Consider the following 13,275-nt stretch of genomic DNA (forward strand, 5'->3'; position numbering starts at 1 on the left):
CTTTATACTAGTAAGGTATTCATCATCACTCATTTCCCCTCAAGGCCTCATTTTCCCGTTAAGAGTCTTTAATAGCTTTCTGGCTGAAACCATGACAAGGTATGGTTGCCAAATCACTCTACCGGCAGTAAGATTCAATTTGCCCGTGTACTGACAGTGGTAACTATTTCATGGCTGCCACCTGATGACAGACACTGTAACAGGCAGTCAATTTCAGAGGTGTTAAAATGTGGGGAAAATGTGCCCTTAGAATCAATCAAACGAGGTGGGGTAATCTGTCGAGCATTTATTCTAAGCTATAACTTTATAGACAAACGCAAAAAGTTATAAAGTTATATACAGTTTGTAAAGCTTTATATAGTTATAACTATATATAATTTATAAAGCTTATAGTTTATATAGTTATAAAGCTATAACTTTACTCACCATACCCACTCTTGAATGTAACTAATCTGAAGATGAGATTTGTCTTTTAAATCCCAGACAGACATGGGCACACACACACATGTACACAGGTACACACACTCCCCCCCTATAGATAAGTTCCCAGATCTGTATGACTTTCTTCTAGGTCAACCTAGAATGGGGACCAAAGACACAAAAGCCGAAGCATGCAGAAAAGGTTTATGGAGGGTGGGGGGCTGATATGACAAACTGAATCACCTCGTATTTTTCAGCAAAGAACTTTGTCATACACTGGGGTAAGGAAGTACAAAATGTTATAAATTTCAGACATATTTTTTAAAAGGTGAACAGAGTCTTACTACGATAAGGCCATGCCTGTGAGATGGGCTCAATGAACTGTGGCTTTGGTAGAAAAACTAAAAGCATTCCCAGCCCTGGGTCCTGGGTCAGCCTCACCGAGTCTGCAATCCCAGCTGCTGAATGGGTTACAGCAGAGATAGCAATTCTGTTCCCTTCGGGTAGGTGAGGAACCCGAGATGAAGAAGCAGATAGAATAACTTTAGGTAAGTCTTATCATAAAGGTGCAACAACGTTTTTTAAAATCACTGGGCTATTTTATGCTTCCTTCTTTCCACACATTTAAAATGCTTAACAGAATTTCATCTACTACTTTTGTGGGTTAGATATACTTGATGTGAGCTGCCTGATGCTCACAAGATTCTCCTTGTTAGACTGCAAGGATGCTTTATCAAGCTTTTGACAGGTTTGAGTTGGATACACGAAGTCTACAAGTAAAGTTTGTGTGTGTTGTTAGCTGCTCAGCTGCGTTCGACTCTTGCAACCCATGGACTGCAGCCCTCCAGGCTCCTCTGTCCATAGGGTTCTCCAGGCAAAGTTTGAATGTTAACTAATTTTGTACTGGGGATAATAGTTTAGGGAATCCTAATGTGTTTGTTTACAAGTTTATTGGGTATTAATCAAAATATAAATAAAAGTGATGATCTCATGTAAAATTTACTAGGTTTACAAATAAAATAAGCTTAATAAGTTGAGTGTTAAGAAACACTTAAAAAAATATTCACAGTTTTACTAACTTGAATGTTAAAACACAAGTATTTTGAGCAGTTCTTTTCATGCCCTCAGACAATGAAACACAAACAAAACTCCACTGATAGAAAGACAGAAAATTGAAAGGATTGAAGAGGTGAAGGGGTCTGAGAAATCTTGAGGACAGAGCTCTTGAGAGGTGAGAGGGGAGGAGAGGTTGAAAGAAGCCATGACACAACACTAAGACTAAGATTCCTACCCTGATGAGAGAGACAGTTGGATTATTCACCTTCCGATTGGCCAGAGCCCAGCATGATACCTACACGTGACTGCTACATCTGCCTGGGGGTTGGTGGAAGGAAAGAGGTGGAAGCTGACAGTGAGTATTATGGGGAAGATAGGGGAGGAGAGCCGGAGACCCCTTCCCAAAGGGCCAGCACAAGGTCCTTGCTCAAATTACTTCCCCCACTTCACACTCGGTGACATGGAGCATAAGGAGGACAAGAACACCGATGTAGACAGCAGTTCTGATCTGGTGATTTCTCCTTTCCATCTTAAAAGCAAACCAAAGATCATTAAAATTACGCATGTGTAAACCCCTGATTGGAGGTATCCTTTTCTACAGCCAATAAAATCAAACTGTTATCTGCTGGAGGATTCAGAAATCAGAACAATACGGGCTCCCTCTAGTGGTGTAAAAACCCTTAAATACCCTCAGATACTTAAAAGGATGTTCCCACTTTATTTTAGTCATTTTTATATTTTTGTATCGCCTAGTCCTTCTCCTCTTGGAAAAATCCAAATTCAACAAACAATTCACTGCAAATAGTCAGCCCAGCAGATGAGGAGAGGAAAGTAGGCTCAGAGGCCAAATGTGGCAGGTCCCAAGTCACAAAGCAAGTTTATTTGCTCCCTTCAGGATCAATCAGAAGCTTAAGCAGCCATGAATGAAGAGGTGGGGACAGGCAGAGCTAACCCATGTGACGTAGGGGGACTGGACAAAGAGACCGGTATTAGGGTATTAGGCAAACAGAAGGGAGCTGTACCATGACATAAAAAATTAATTTTCTCATAAGGCTATGAAATCATCTCTTAAGAAATCAAAAGGATTCGTTCCTAACAGGCTCTGGGCCAATCTACAGGCTGCTCTAACAGTTAAGTCAGCTTGATTTTCTTCAGTGCTGTCATGTACAGAAAGCTCTCATCACTGCCCAGTCATGCATCTTATCAAAGACTGTACTCCACTGAGGCGGTTTTATGGCAGAGGTAGAAGGATTTTTTTTTTCTTCTTTTTTAGCAAAACTGAGCATGGCTGCCATTTGCATTGAAGCTTTGAGTCTTGTTACATAATGATGCAGCAAAGTGCTGGGGAGCTACAGGTGCAAAAGAAATCAACACAAAGAGAGGAACTGAGGAAAAAGCATGAAACACCTCCACTAAGAATGTAAATAACAATTATGAAACAGATGGGCAATGTAATTGGTACCTAACAGATTACAGCTCTGGCTGTGATGGTATCTATTTTCTGCCACTGCTGTGGGAGATAGTCTTTCTTTTTGAAAAATTAGGTTATTTCACCTAGTTGAGAGGAGAAAGTCTTTTTAGAAAAGTATTCTTGAATCAGTTTCTCAAAAAATTACCAACTAGTCCAAAGCCTCTTTCAAAGATGATGGTAAAAATCTGAGTGAGGTTCTTCTGAATTCTCTAAGTACAATGATAGTTTCTCTGATTTTAGTAAAACTAAGGAAGAAAACATGAAAACAAAAGCAGCTTTCTGGCACAGTATGAGACAGTGTCGGCATAAGTAAGATCCTGTGACTGGTAACTGGGTTTCTGAATAATGTATAAAGTTTATACTAAAAAGTGCCATTTATAGTTGAAAATAAATACAATTAAATTCCATTATGTCTGGTAATTTCTATAAAATGCCGAACACTGGATGCCTGGTCAGAATAAAATTCTCTCCTGTGTGACTTTTCCTATGGGAAAATCAGAATGAAATTAGAACTGCTTTAATTACCGGGGTACTTCTCTGGCAGGGCTTGAGGACTACCTACAGGCTGGTTCCCCTTGATATTATCTCACTCGTGGACTGACTGAGGTGTATGCGTTTTCTCGAGATGTCATCATCACTGAGGGTTTACTCGTGTACAGTGACACCCCAAATTATGCCACATCAAAGCCCTTTACTTGTGGTGTGCTGCAAAACCTCAGCCAGCCCTCTTAGTCACTAGGAGTGAGCTAAGACATTTCCTTCACATTCTCTTTTCAGTCAGTCACCTGTCAAGTCGTAGAACCCAAACACTGTCACTTTGTGACAGACACTCCAGAGGAGCAAGTGACACACACACACAGTCAAGACACCGAAACTGTCACGTCAGCGGGGTTTGCTTCTATCTGGTAATTATTTTGCAGTTTTCACATCTCGTTTTTTTTTTTTTTTTTCATGTTTAAGAAAATAATATGGTCCCTCGGGGCAGAGGTTATATCTTTTTTATTCGTCTCAAAGGGCCAGGATATCATGAGTATGTGTAACAGGAATAAAAGATACTTATAGAACAAATGAATTTTCTGTTTCAGTTTGTAGCAGAGACAGATGTACCTTGTTTCTCAGAAGAGCAAAAAAAGGTAAAGAAGTGCTCATGTAAATAACTGAAGGAAAAACCCTTCCCTCCAAACATTTTTGTGATGAATATTAATAAAATATATTTAGGAGACAGTGTTCCTGCAAAACTGCAATTTAAGATGAGCACACTTTGGACTTCCCTGGTGGCCCAGTGGTTGGGAATCCTCCTGCCAATGAAGGGGTCACAGGTTTGATCCCTGGTCTGGGAAGATTCCACATGCCACAGAGCAGCTAAGCCCACGTGCCATAACTACTGAGTTTGTGCTCTGGAGCCCATGCTCTGCAACAAGAGAAGCCAGTGCAATGAGAAGCCTGCACACCACAGCTAGACAGTAGCCCCTGCTCGCTGCAACTAGACAACGCCTGCACGCAGCAATGAAGACCCAGTGCAGCCAAAAATAAATGAAATGAGCACACTTTAATACACTTCACCATATGCTTGTTAATCCTCAACTTTTCAAAAAGAGAAAATGCTATTACAGTATTATCTAGATCTTATTCGCCAAGACTCATTTATAATGCTGTTCTCATCTCAGAGATGACAATTCCATTTTCTAAGCTCTCAGGTCACATCTGGTCCTTGATGTCTCACTTTTTTTCTCCCACCTGCAGCCTGATATCAAATCCTTTTGGCTCTGCCTTGAAAATATATCCAGGACCTGCCCACTTCTGCCACCTCCACATTTACTATCCTGGCTGAGGGTCATAGGTCACTGCCTGCCATGGGCTCCTAACTGGTCCCTCTGCCTTTACCCTTATCCCATTACTGTCACCACAGCAGCCAGAGTGACCCCATTAACACATGGCCCCAACCACTCATCCCCTGCTAAGAACCTCTGGAAGCTCTCATGTCACCCGAAGTTAAGCCAGTCTTTCCCTTGACCTGAAAAGCCCTATATGACCGGTCTTCCCACCCTCTCCACTCTATTTCTAGACTCATCTCCTTCCACACTTTCCCTCGCTCACTACAATCCAGCCACATGTGCTTCTTTGCTTATCTTGAACAGAGCGGGCTGAGGCCTGCCCCCGGGTCCTGCCTCCATGTCATCCTCTCTGGGCAGCCTTCTCAGACCGAACTCCTAAAACTGGATCATCGCTCCCATCACGATACTGCTCACCTCCCTTCCTCACTCAACCTCTCCCCTTAGCACTTATCACCTACGTATACTGTGTATTTTATTTACTTATTCATTATCTATATTCCCCCCTAATATATACTCCATGAGGGCAGAAATTTTTCTTTTTCTTTTGTGTGTTTTATGCTGTATCATCTCTGCCAAGAAAATGTCTGGCACTGAGTAGGTGGTAAGAAATCCTTACTGAATTAACTGAATGAGTTACAATTTCTATTAACTCGAAGACTCTAGAGGTCACTTCAGTTTCATATGAAGACACGTTACATCAGTGCTTTTTTTGCTAATAGATTTGATGTTGTTACTTTTTCACCCAAGAGTTGATGAACAGTTTCTCTCTGCATCCCCAGTAACAGGAAAAATCACTAGATACCTTCTTCCTCTTACCAGAGTTCACAGAAGGTGGGGAAAAGACAACAGAATTTTTCTGAAGCCTTGTTTGAAGCAGGGTGGGTGGTAGAGTCCTCTCAGCTCTGCTTCACAGGAGGGAGGGACAGAGGCTTGGCGAGGCTCAGCGCCCCACCACCACAGTGCAGGGTCACAGGGCACCTGGGCACCCTCCTCGCCCAGAACGCTTTTCCTCACCCAGCACTGCACACAGACAATACATGTGGGAAGGACCCCACCAAGAGCCTGCCACTGCCAGCCCCTCCCTGCAAGCTCAGCCCTGCCTGGAGGTCCTCACAGTTGAGACTGAGCCCTTCACAGAGGGCCTAGGACAGGAAACACTGCAAAGCTCTGGCAGTAGCTGGACTGTGGCAGAGTCACTGGTGGCTCAGCGGCCAGAGAAACTCAGGCTGATCTCTAGGTCCCAATGGATGGGGATGGCCTTCTCCAGAGTGGAGAGGGTGAACGTGTTAAACTTAGGGATCTCCGCTATGGGCTCCAGGGAGCCGCTGTTACTACTGACTGTGATAAAAACGGAACGTCACCAGCACATGAGTGTGGTTTTGAGAAGAAAGCGAAGATTCTACAGTTAGGATGTGAATACTAAAGCAAATAAACCACCACCAACAAATGCTTACAAATAACGTGGTCACACGAGAAAGAAACATCCTAGGTGGCTGTGAAGGGTAGGAGGAAAACGGAAAGGTACTTATTTTAGAACAGTGGAAATAAATTAGAGTTGGAATAATTTACAGTATTTTCACAACCAAGAGAAAGCTGCTGATGTTTAAGATAAAACAAAAGTGGGAGAAAAGAAGGGAATAAAAAATAAAATAAAATAAAACAGAAAAATGTTCGAATCCTACTAAAGGTACACCTTCATATTTTTCAATTTTTCATTTCATTTTTCAGAAACAACCAAACACTAAAAAGCCATGAATGGGACCTCATCAAAATGGAAAACTATTTTCCCATGAAAGCTTATCTGAAGCTACAGATGGGGAGAAAATATTTGCAAACTACACGTTCAATGAAGGACTACCTTCTAAGGACACACAACAGACATTTAAAACTCAATTGCGCAAAAAGAAATTCACTGCCTTATGATCCAGCAATCCCACTGCTGGGCATACACACTGAGGAAACCAGAAGGGAAAGAGACACGTGTACCCCAATGTTCATCGCAGCACTGTTTATAATAGCCAGGACATGGAAGCAACCTAGATGCCCATCAGCAGATGAATGGATAAGAAAGCTGTGGTACATATACACAATGGAGTATTACTCAGCCATTAAAAAGAATACATTTGAATCAGTTCTAATGAGATGGATGAAACTGGAACCTATTATACAGAGTGAAGTAAGCCAGAAAGAAAAACACCAATACAGTATACTAATGCATATATATGGAATTTAGAAAGATGGTAACAATAACCCTGTGTACGAGACAGCAAAAGAGACACTGATGTATAAATCAGTCTTTTGGACTCTGTGGGAGAGGGAGAGGGTGGGGAGATTTGGGAGAATGGCATTGAAACATGTATAATATCATGTATGAAACGAGTCGCCAGTCCAGGATCGATGCACGATACTGGATGCTTGGGGCTAGTGCACTGGGATGACCCAGAGGGAGGGTATGGGGAGGGAGGAGGGAGGAGGGTTCAGGATGGGAAACACAGGTATACCTGTGGCGGATTCATTTCGATATTTGCAAAACTAATACAATATTGTAAAGTTTAAAAATAAAATAAAATTAAAAAAAAAAAAGAAAAGAAATTCAGTTAGAAAATGGGCAAAGGTCATGAACAGATAGTCCACTTTAGAGGATACAGAGACGGTGAATAAGTACCCCCAAAGATTTTCAACATCATTAGCCATCAGAAAAATGTAAATTAAAACCCAAATGAGGTATCAATATAAACCTATGAGTGTGACTAAAATAAAAACCTGTGATAACACCACTCTGACAAGGATGTGGAGAAACTGGAGCACTCATACATTGCCGGAAGGGATGTAAAAGTCCATAGACACTCAAACAAGCTGGCAGTTTCCGATACAACTAAACATGCAGTGATCATACAGCCCAGCCATGTTACCCTTGGACATCTATCCAGAGACATGAAACATGTTCACACAAAATCTGCACCGACATGCCACGGCAGCTTGATTGGTAGCAGCTACAAACCCGAATCAGTGCAGCTGTCCTTCAGTGGGTAAACGGCCACACAAGTTGTGGTGCATCCCCACCATGGAACTGATACTCAAAAATAAAAAGGAAAAGCTACTAATTCACATAAGCACTTGGATCACTCTCCAGGGAACTGTGCTGAGTGAAAAAAAGCCAATTTCAAAAGGGTCTGCACTGTATGATTTATTTTACCTAACATTTTTTTAAAGACGAAATTCTGGACATGGAGAACAGATTGGTGGTTTTTCAGGGTTACGAGATGAGCGTGGAGGGAAGGATGGTGCGGTTACACAAGGACAAGATGCTTATGGTGACAGAACTGCTCTGTAACTAGACTATGATGGTTTATACACAAACCTCCCCAGGTAAGAAAACTGTACAGAAATGAACACACACACTCACACACACACACACACACACCTGCAAGTAAAACTGGTGAAATCTGAACACGATCAGAGGGTTGTCTCAATGTCAATATCCTAACCTGTGACATGACTGTAGTTCTACAAAATGTTGCCATTGGAGTAAAGTGAGAGAAAGGTTCACAGGGTCTCTTCATATTATTTCTTACAACTGCATGTGAACCTACCATTATTTTGGTAGAAATTTCAATGAGAAAAATCATGAAGTCATTACTTCATCATGGTCTGATTAGGCACCTTCTAAGTGCCTTGGCCCTAAATAAATTTGTCACTATGTGCAAGAGAGCAAGCTTGTAGAGTTGGAAAATGTATTTGATTCAATTGACAGTTAATTAAACTCACTAGATTTACATTTAAAACTCGCCAATTATTCTAAGTCAGCTAGAAACTGCATTCTTCATGCTATACACACCTCCAGCTAGACAGGAAAAAAAAAAGGTTACCTTTTTACAAAGTAGGATACAATCGTATTTAGTTTCAGTGCAATCATACTGTTTTCAAGATGACAAAAATTAACTACGTACTGTTTATTTCATTTCATAGTTAATTAAAATCATTAATAAGCAAGAATAGTAGCGTTTGATTGTGACCAATTAGGGAATTTCTATAAGCAATATTCAAAATTTCATGATCACTTTAATGATTTTATTTTTTTAAAGACTACAGCTTTAAGTGATACAAAGACAGTTAATGCAAAAGAGTTAATGGCAATAAAATAATGGAGTGTAACATGCACAAAATAAAAAGTATTATTATATTTCCAACATAATTTACTTATACACTACGGTTCTTTAACTTTTTTTTTAACTGCTGCTCTTGTAACACAAATTAGATTTCTTAAATCCACAAAATATAGCCTACATATTAATCTACTGATCTGAGAGTATCTGCTAAATCTCATAAAAATGTTTTAACAAGGTCCTAGCTCTAGACTGACATTCCCAATTCTATTTAGTCTGAGAGTGGAGTCTGCATAAACTCTTCCATATTGAATCAATGTCTAACATCTCATTCCTGTCTCTGCCTGAAAATAATCTTTTAGAACATAACCCTAAGTATCTCTCTTCACCTGCAAACCATGACTACAGACACACAGAGTCAAGATTTTGCTCGTGTCTCTCAGCATCACCGGTCTTCCTATGTGGGCTGCCATCTTAGCTCCAACTTTTAGTTTTTGGATGTGCAGTCTGAACCAGCTCTAAAACCCCAGAGGATCAGAGAAGCTCACATCTGTGGTCTGACAAGAACAAGACCTGCAGGTTTCTCTGGAGAGAGAAAATGCCTTCCTGAATTCAGAAACCTCTCCCAAAGTGTGCCTGCAGGGGTCAGGGCACCAGCTCCCCGAGGCCCTGGGGCCCTGCCTGCCTCTGGGGTGTGTTTCTGGGCAGCACGGGACAGTGAGGTTCTTGGGGCAAGGGCTGAATTGTAAAGACGCTCAGTCTTATAACATAAACCCAGGGGTCACAAGCTCCTTCTGTGCTTCCTTAGAGAAGCTACACTATGCCAAGTCGCTTCAGTCGTGCCGACTCTCTGCGACCCCATAGACGGCAGCCCACCAGGTTCCCCCGTCCCTGGGATTCTCCAGGCAAGAACACTGGAGTGGGTTGCCATTTCCTTCTCCAGTGCATGAAAGTGAAAAGTGAAAGTGAAGTCGCTCAGTCGTGTCCGACTCTTAGCGACCCATGGACTGCAGCCTACCAGGTTCCTCCGTCCATGGGATTTTCCAAGCAAGAGTAGTGGAGTGGGGTGCCATTGCCTTATCCGCCTTAGAGAAGGGTCCTGGCTATAAGCTGGGGTGGGTGTGGGGAGAAGGGTGAGCACCCCCAAGGGGAGGACAACCTCACTGTTAGAAGTGGCTGCAGCCCAAGGCAGCTCACTCACGTCAGTGCGTGATTCTACCAAACTCACTGCTGGCTTCATGCCTCTGGGCTCTGCTCTGTCACCCAATTAACTAGCCAGACTCCTTCTGAGAAAGGGGTCCACCCTCTCTCAGCCCTTCCTGAGTCAGGGTGAGAGTCCTGGGAGAGCACGGCACCAAATGTCTGCAGGCTGAGTACAAAAGGGGAGAGCCTGGCACAGAAACAGACCACTCCTGAGGTGGGCAGCCAGTGCCCCGCTAAGTGTTCAGGAGACAACGTACCACCACACATGAGAACGTGAGGAAACCACCTGAGGACCAGGAAAGCAACACGCGACCAGGCTGGAGGGAACGGTGCCTGCTGCTTGCACAGGACTGGGAACACTGTCTGTTCCCCACCAGGCAGAAAACCTAACAGGTCTTCAGACAGCGTATTCAAGAGAGTCCTGATTCAGTACCGGGAAATAATTAAGGAAAGAAGTTAGAAGCAGACATGGAGCAATGGATTGGTTCCAAATTGAGAAAGGAGTACGTCAAGGCTGTATATTGCCACTCTGCTTATTTAACTTATATGCAGAGTACAGCATGAGAAATGCTGGGCTGGATGAAGCACAAGCTGGAATCAAGATTGCCAGGAAAAATATCAATAACCTCAGATATGCAGATGACACCACCCTTATGGCAGAAAGTGAAGAGGAACTCAAAAGCCTCTTGATGAAAGTGAAAGAGGAGAGTGAAAAAGTTGGCTTAAAACTCAACATTCAGAAAACTAAAATCATGGCATCCAGTCCCATCACTTCATGGCAAACAGATGGGGAAACAATGGAAACAGTGACAGACTTTATTCGAGGGGGGGGCCTCTAAAATCACTGCAGATAGTGACTGCAGCCATGAAATCAAAAGATGTTTGCTCCTTGGAAGAAAAGCTATGACCAACCTTGACAGCATATTAAAAAGGAGACACATTACTTTGCCAACGAAGGTGCATCTAGTCAAAGCTTTGGTTTTTACAGTAGTCATGTATAGATTTGAGAGTTGGACTATAAAGAAAGCTGAGTGCTGAAGAATTGATGCTTTTGAACTGTGGTGTTGGAGAAGACTCTTGAGGGTCCCTTGGACTGCAGGGTGATCCAACCAGTCCATCCTAAAGGAAATCAGTCCTGAATATTCATTGGAAGGACTGATGCTGAAGCTGAAACTCCAATACTTTGGCCACCTGATATGAAGAACCTACTCACTGGAAAAGACCTTAATGCTGGGAAAGACTGAAGGTGGGAGAAGGGGACTACAGAGGATGAGATGGTTGGATGGCATCACTGACACAATGGACATGAGTGTGAGTAAGCTCCTGGAGTTCATGATGGACAGGGAAGCCTGGCGTGCTGAAGTTCATGGGGTCACAAAGAGTTGGACACGACTGAACGACTGAACTGAAACAGGATAAAAGGATTTTTTTTTTTTAAAGGATACCATGTAGTTAAAAGAAAGCAGGAGTTACTATATTAGAATCAGACAAGCCAGATTTCAAAACAAAGAACACTAGGGTAAAGAGATCATAGCATAAAAATAAAGGAGCCAGTTCATGAAGAGGACAAAAGAACTATGTGCCTAATAACTGAGCTTTAGATAAAAATAAAAAACAGGGAATAGTGATCGAATCATGAGGAGACACAGACACACAATTTCAATAGGAATTTCAAAACTGTTCTCAATAACTGACAGAAGAGGTAGGTAGAAAATTGGCATGGATATACACTTCACACCGTCAGCCAACTCACCCACTTGACGTTTAACAGACTATTCCCCCTAACAACAGCAGAATACGTATTCCTTTCAGGTACACGAGGAACATTTACCAAGAGAGACCATACTACGGGACACTGAAGTCTCAATAAATTTAAAAAATTCAAATCAGACAACGTGTATCCTCTGACTACAACGAACAAGAAATCAGTAGCAAAAGATCTGTGAAGAACCCCACGAACATCTGGAAATGAAATAACACAGTTCTAAATAATTTATGGATCAAAGAAGACGTCAAAAGGAAAATCAGAAAAGGTTTTGAGCCAATTAAAAATGAAAACAGCATCTGCCAGAGTTTGTGGGATGCCTCTAAAGCACCTGAGAAAACAGCTTCCATCTGAAGAAACCAGAAAGACAAGAACAAACTAAACCCAAGGTAAACAACACACAATAAAGACCAGAGCAGAAATCAAAGAAACAGAAGAGTAAAACACAGAAAATCAACGAAAAGGAAAGTTTTATTGATCTTTAAGAATATCAATAAAACTGATACCTTTCTAGCCAGACTGAGGAGGAAGAAGAGAAGATGCAAATCATCAGTCTCAGGGATAAGAAAGGCACCTCTTGGTGATGGGGAAGGAGAAAGCATGCCTCTGAAACTGGAAGCCTGTCCTGGAATCAGGGCAACACTGCATTAGACCATGACTGGCTACACAAGCACACGAGTCATTGACCCCAAGTGGGGAGGCCAGGGGGACCTGTGGGAAAGATCAGGTCTGAACTGAACCTTGAAGGACAAGGGGTCCTATGACAAGCAGATGCTGGATGGGAGAAAAATCCAGAAGAAAGGAAATCCCAGGCAAACAGAGGGATTTGGTGTGCATTCAGAGGCAGCATGGTGTGGTGTGGTTGGTGTGGTATGTATGCTGAAAGGCTGGAGTGATGGTACTGTGGGGAGGAAGGACCACAGCTCAGAGGCAGATTACAAAGGACCTTAAACTCCTTAGTAACGAGGCTAAACTTTATTTTTTAAGAAAGGGAAACAGGCAAAAACTTTTCAGCTTCTAAGTGATGGAGTGAGAACTCTGCTTTTCAAAGGTGAGATTGGAAAAGAAGAGCCTGAAGTCAAGGACTGCACTAGGGGCTCTCTGATGACCCCAGCAAGGCATGGCCACAGTGGCCCGCTGTGAGGCGGCCATCACCTCAGCAAGGAGACCAATGGAGGCAACTTCTGGAGGCAGAATCAGCAGGCGGGGAGACAAAAGAGATCTCCAAAGGGAAACTGGAAAAGGTTCCCTGGTTTCAAAGTGAGTTACCATGAAGGTAACGATCGTATTTGTTGAGATCTAAAATCATGAGAGACAAGGAAGCACGAGGGTGGGGGCCCAGGGAGGTGGCTGTGCTCTCTCCTGAAGGGCTGAGATGGGGATGAGGGTAGAAGGGACCTGGGGAGACGGCCAGAGGCC

General features: G+C 42.6%; 1 protein-coding gene across 24 annotated transcripts in view; it reads right to left on the reverse strand.

Annotated features, from left to right (window-relative positions):
• Positions 1–13,275, reverse strand: part of ANO10 (anoctamin 10) — a 268,016-nt gene that overhangs the window by 116,865 nt on the left and 137,876 nt on the right. Inside the window, exon 12 of one of the 24 annotated variants that reach the window (XM_086366283.1) lies at positions 1–13,275. This exon is cut by the window's left edge and continues 27,504 nt beyond it; it is cut by the window's right edge and continues 30,008 nt beyond it. The exons of the other annotated variants lie outside the window; for them this stretch is intronic. The gene's annotated coding sequence lies outside the window, so the exon portion shown is untranslated. 24 annotated transcript variants of the gene reach the window in all.

This window comes from Bos grunniens, chromosome 22, assembly GCF_055505025.1.
Source record: "Bos grunniens cultivar Pamir isolate PY7600 chromosome 22, Bosgru_T2T1.0, whole genome shotgun sequence".
Classification (NCBI taxonomy): domain Eukaryota; kingdom Metazoa; phylum Chordata; class Mammalia; order Artiodactyla; family Bovidae; genus Bos; species Bos grunniens.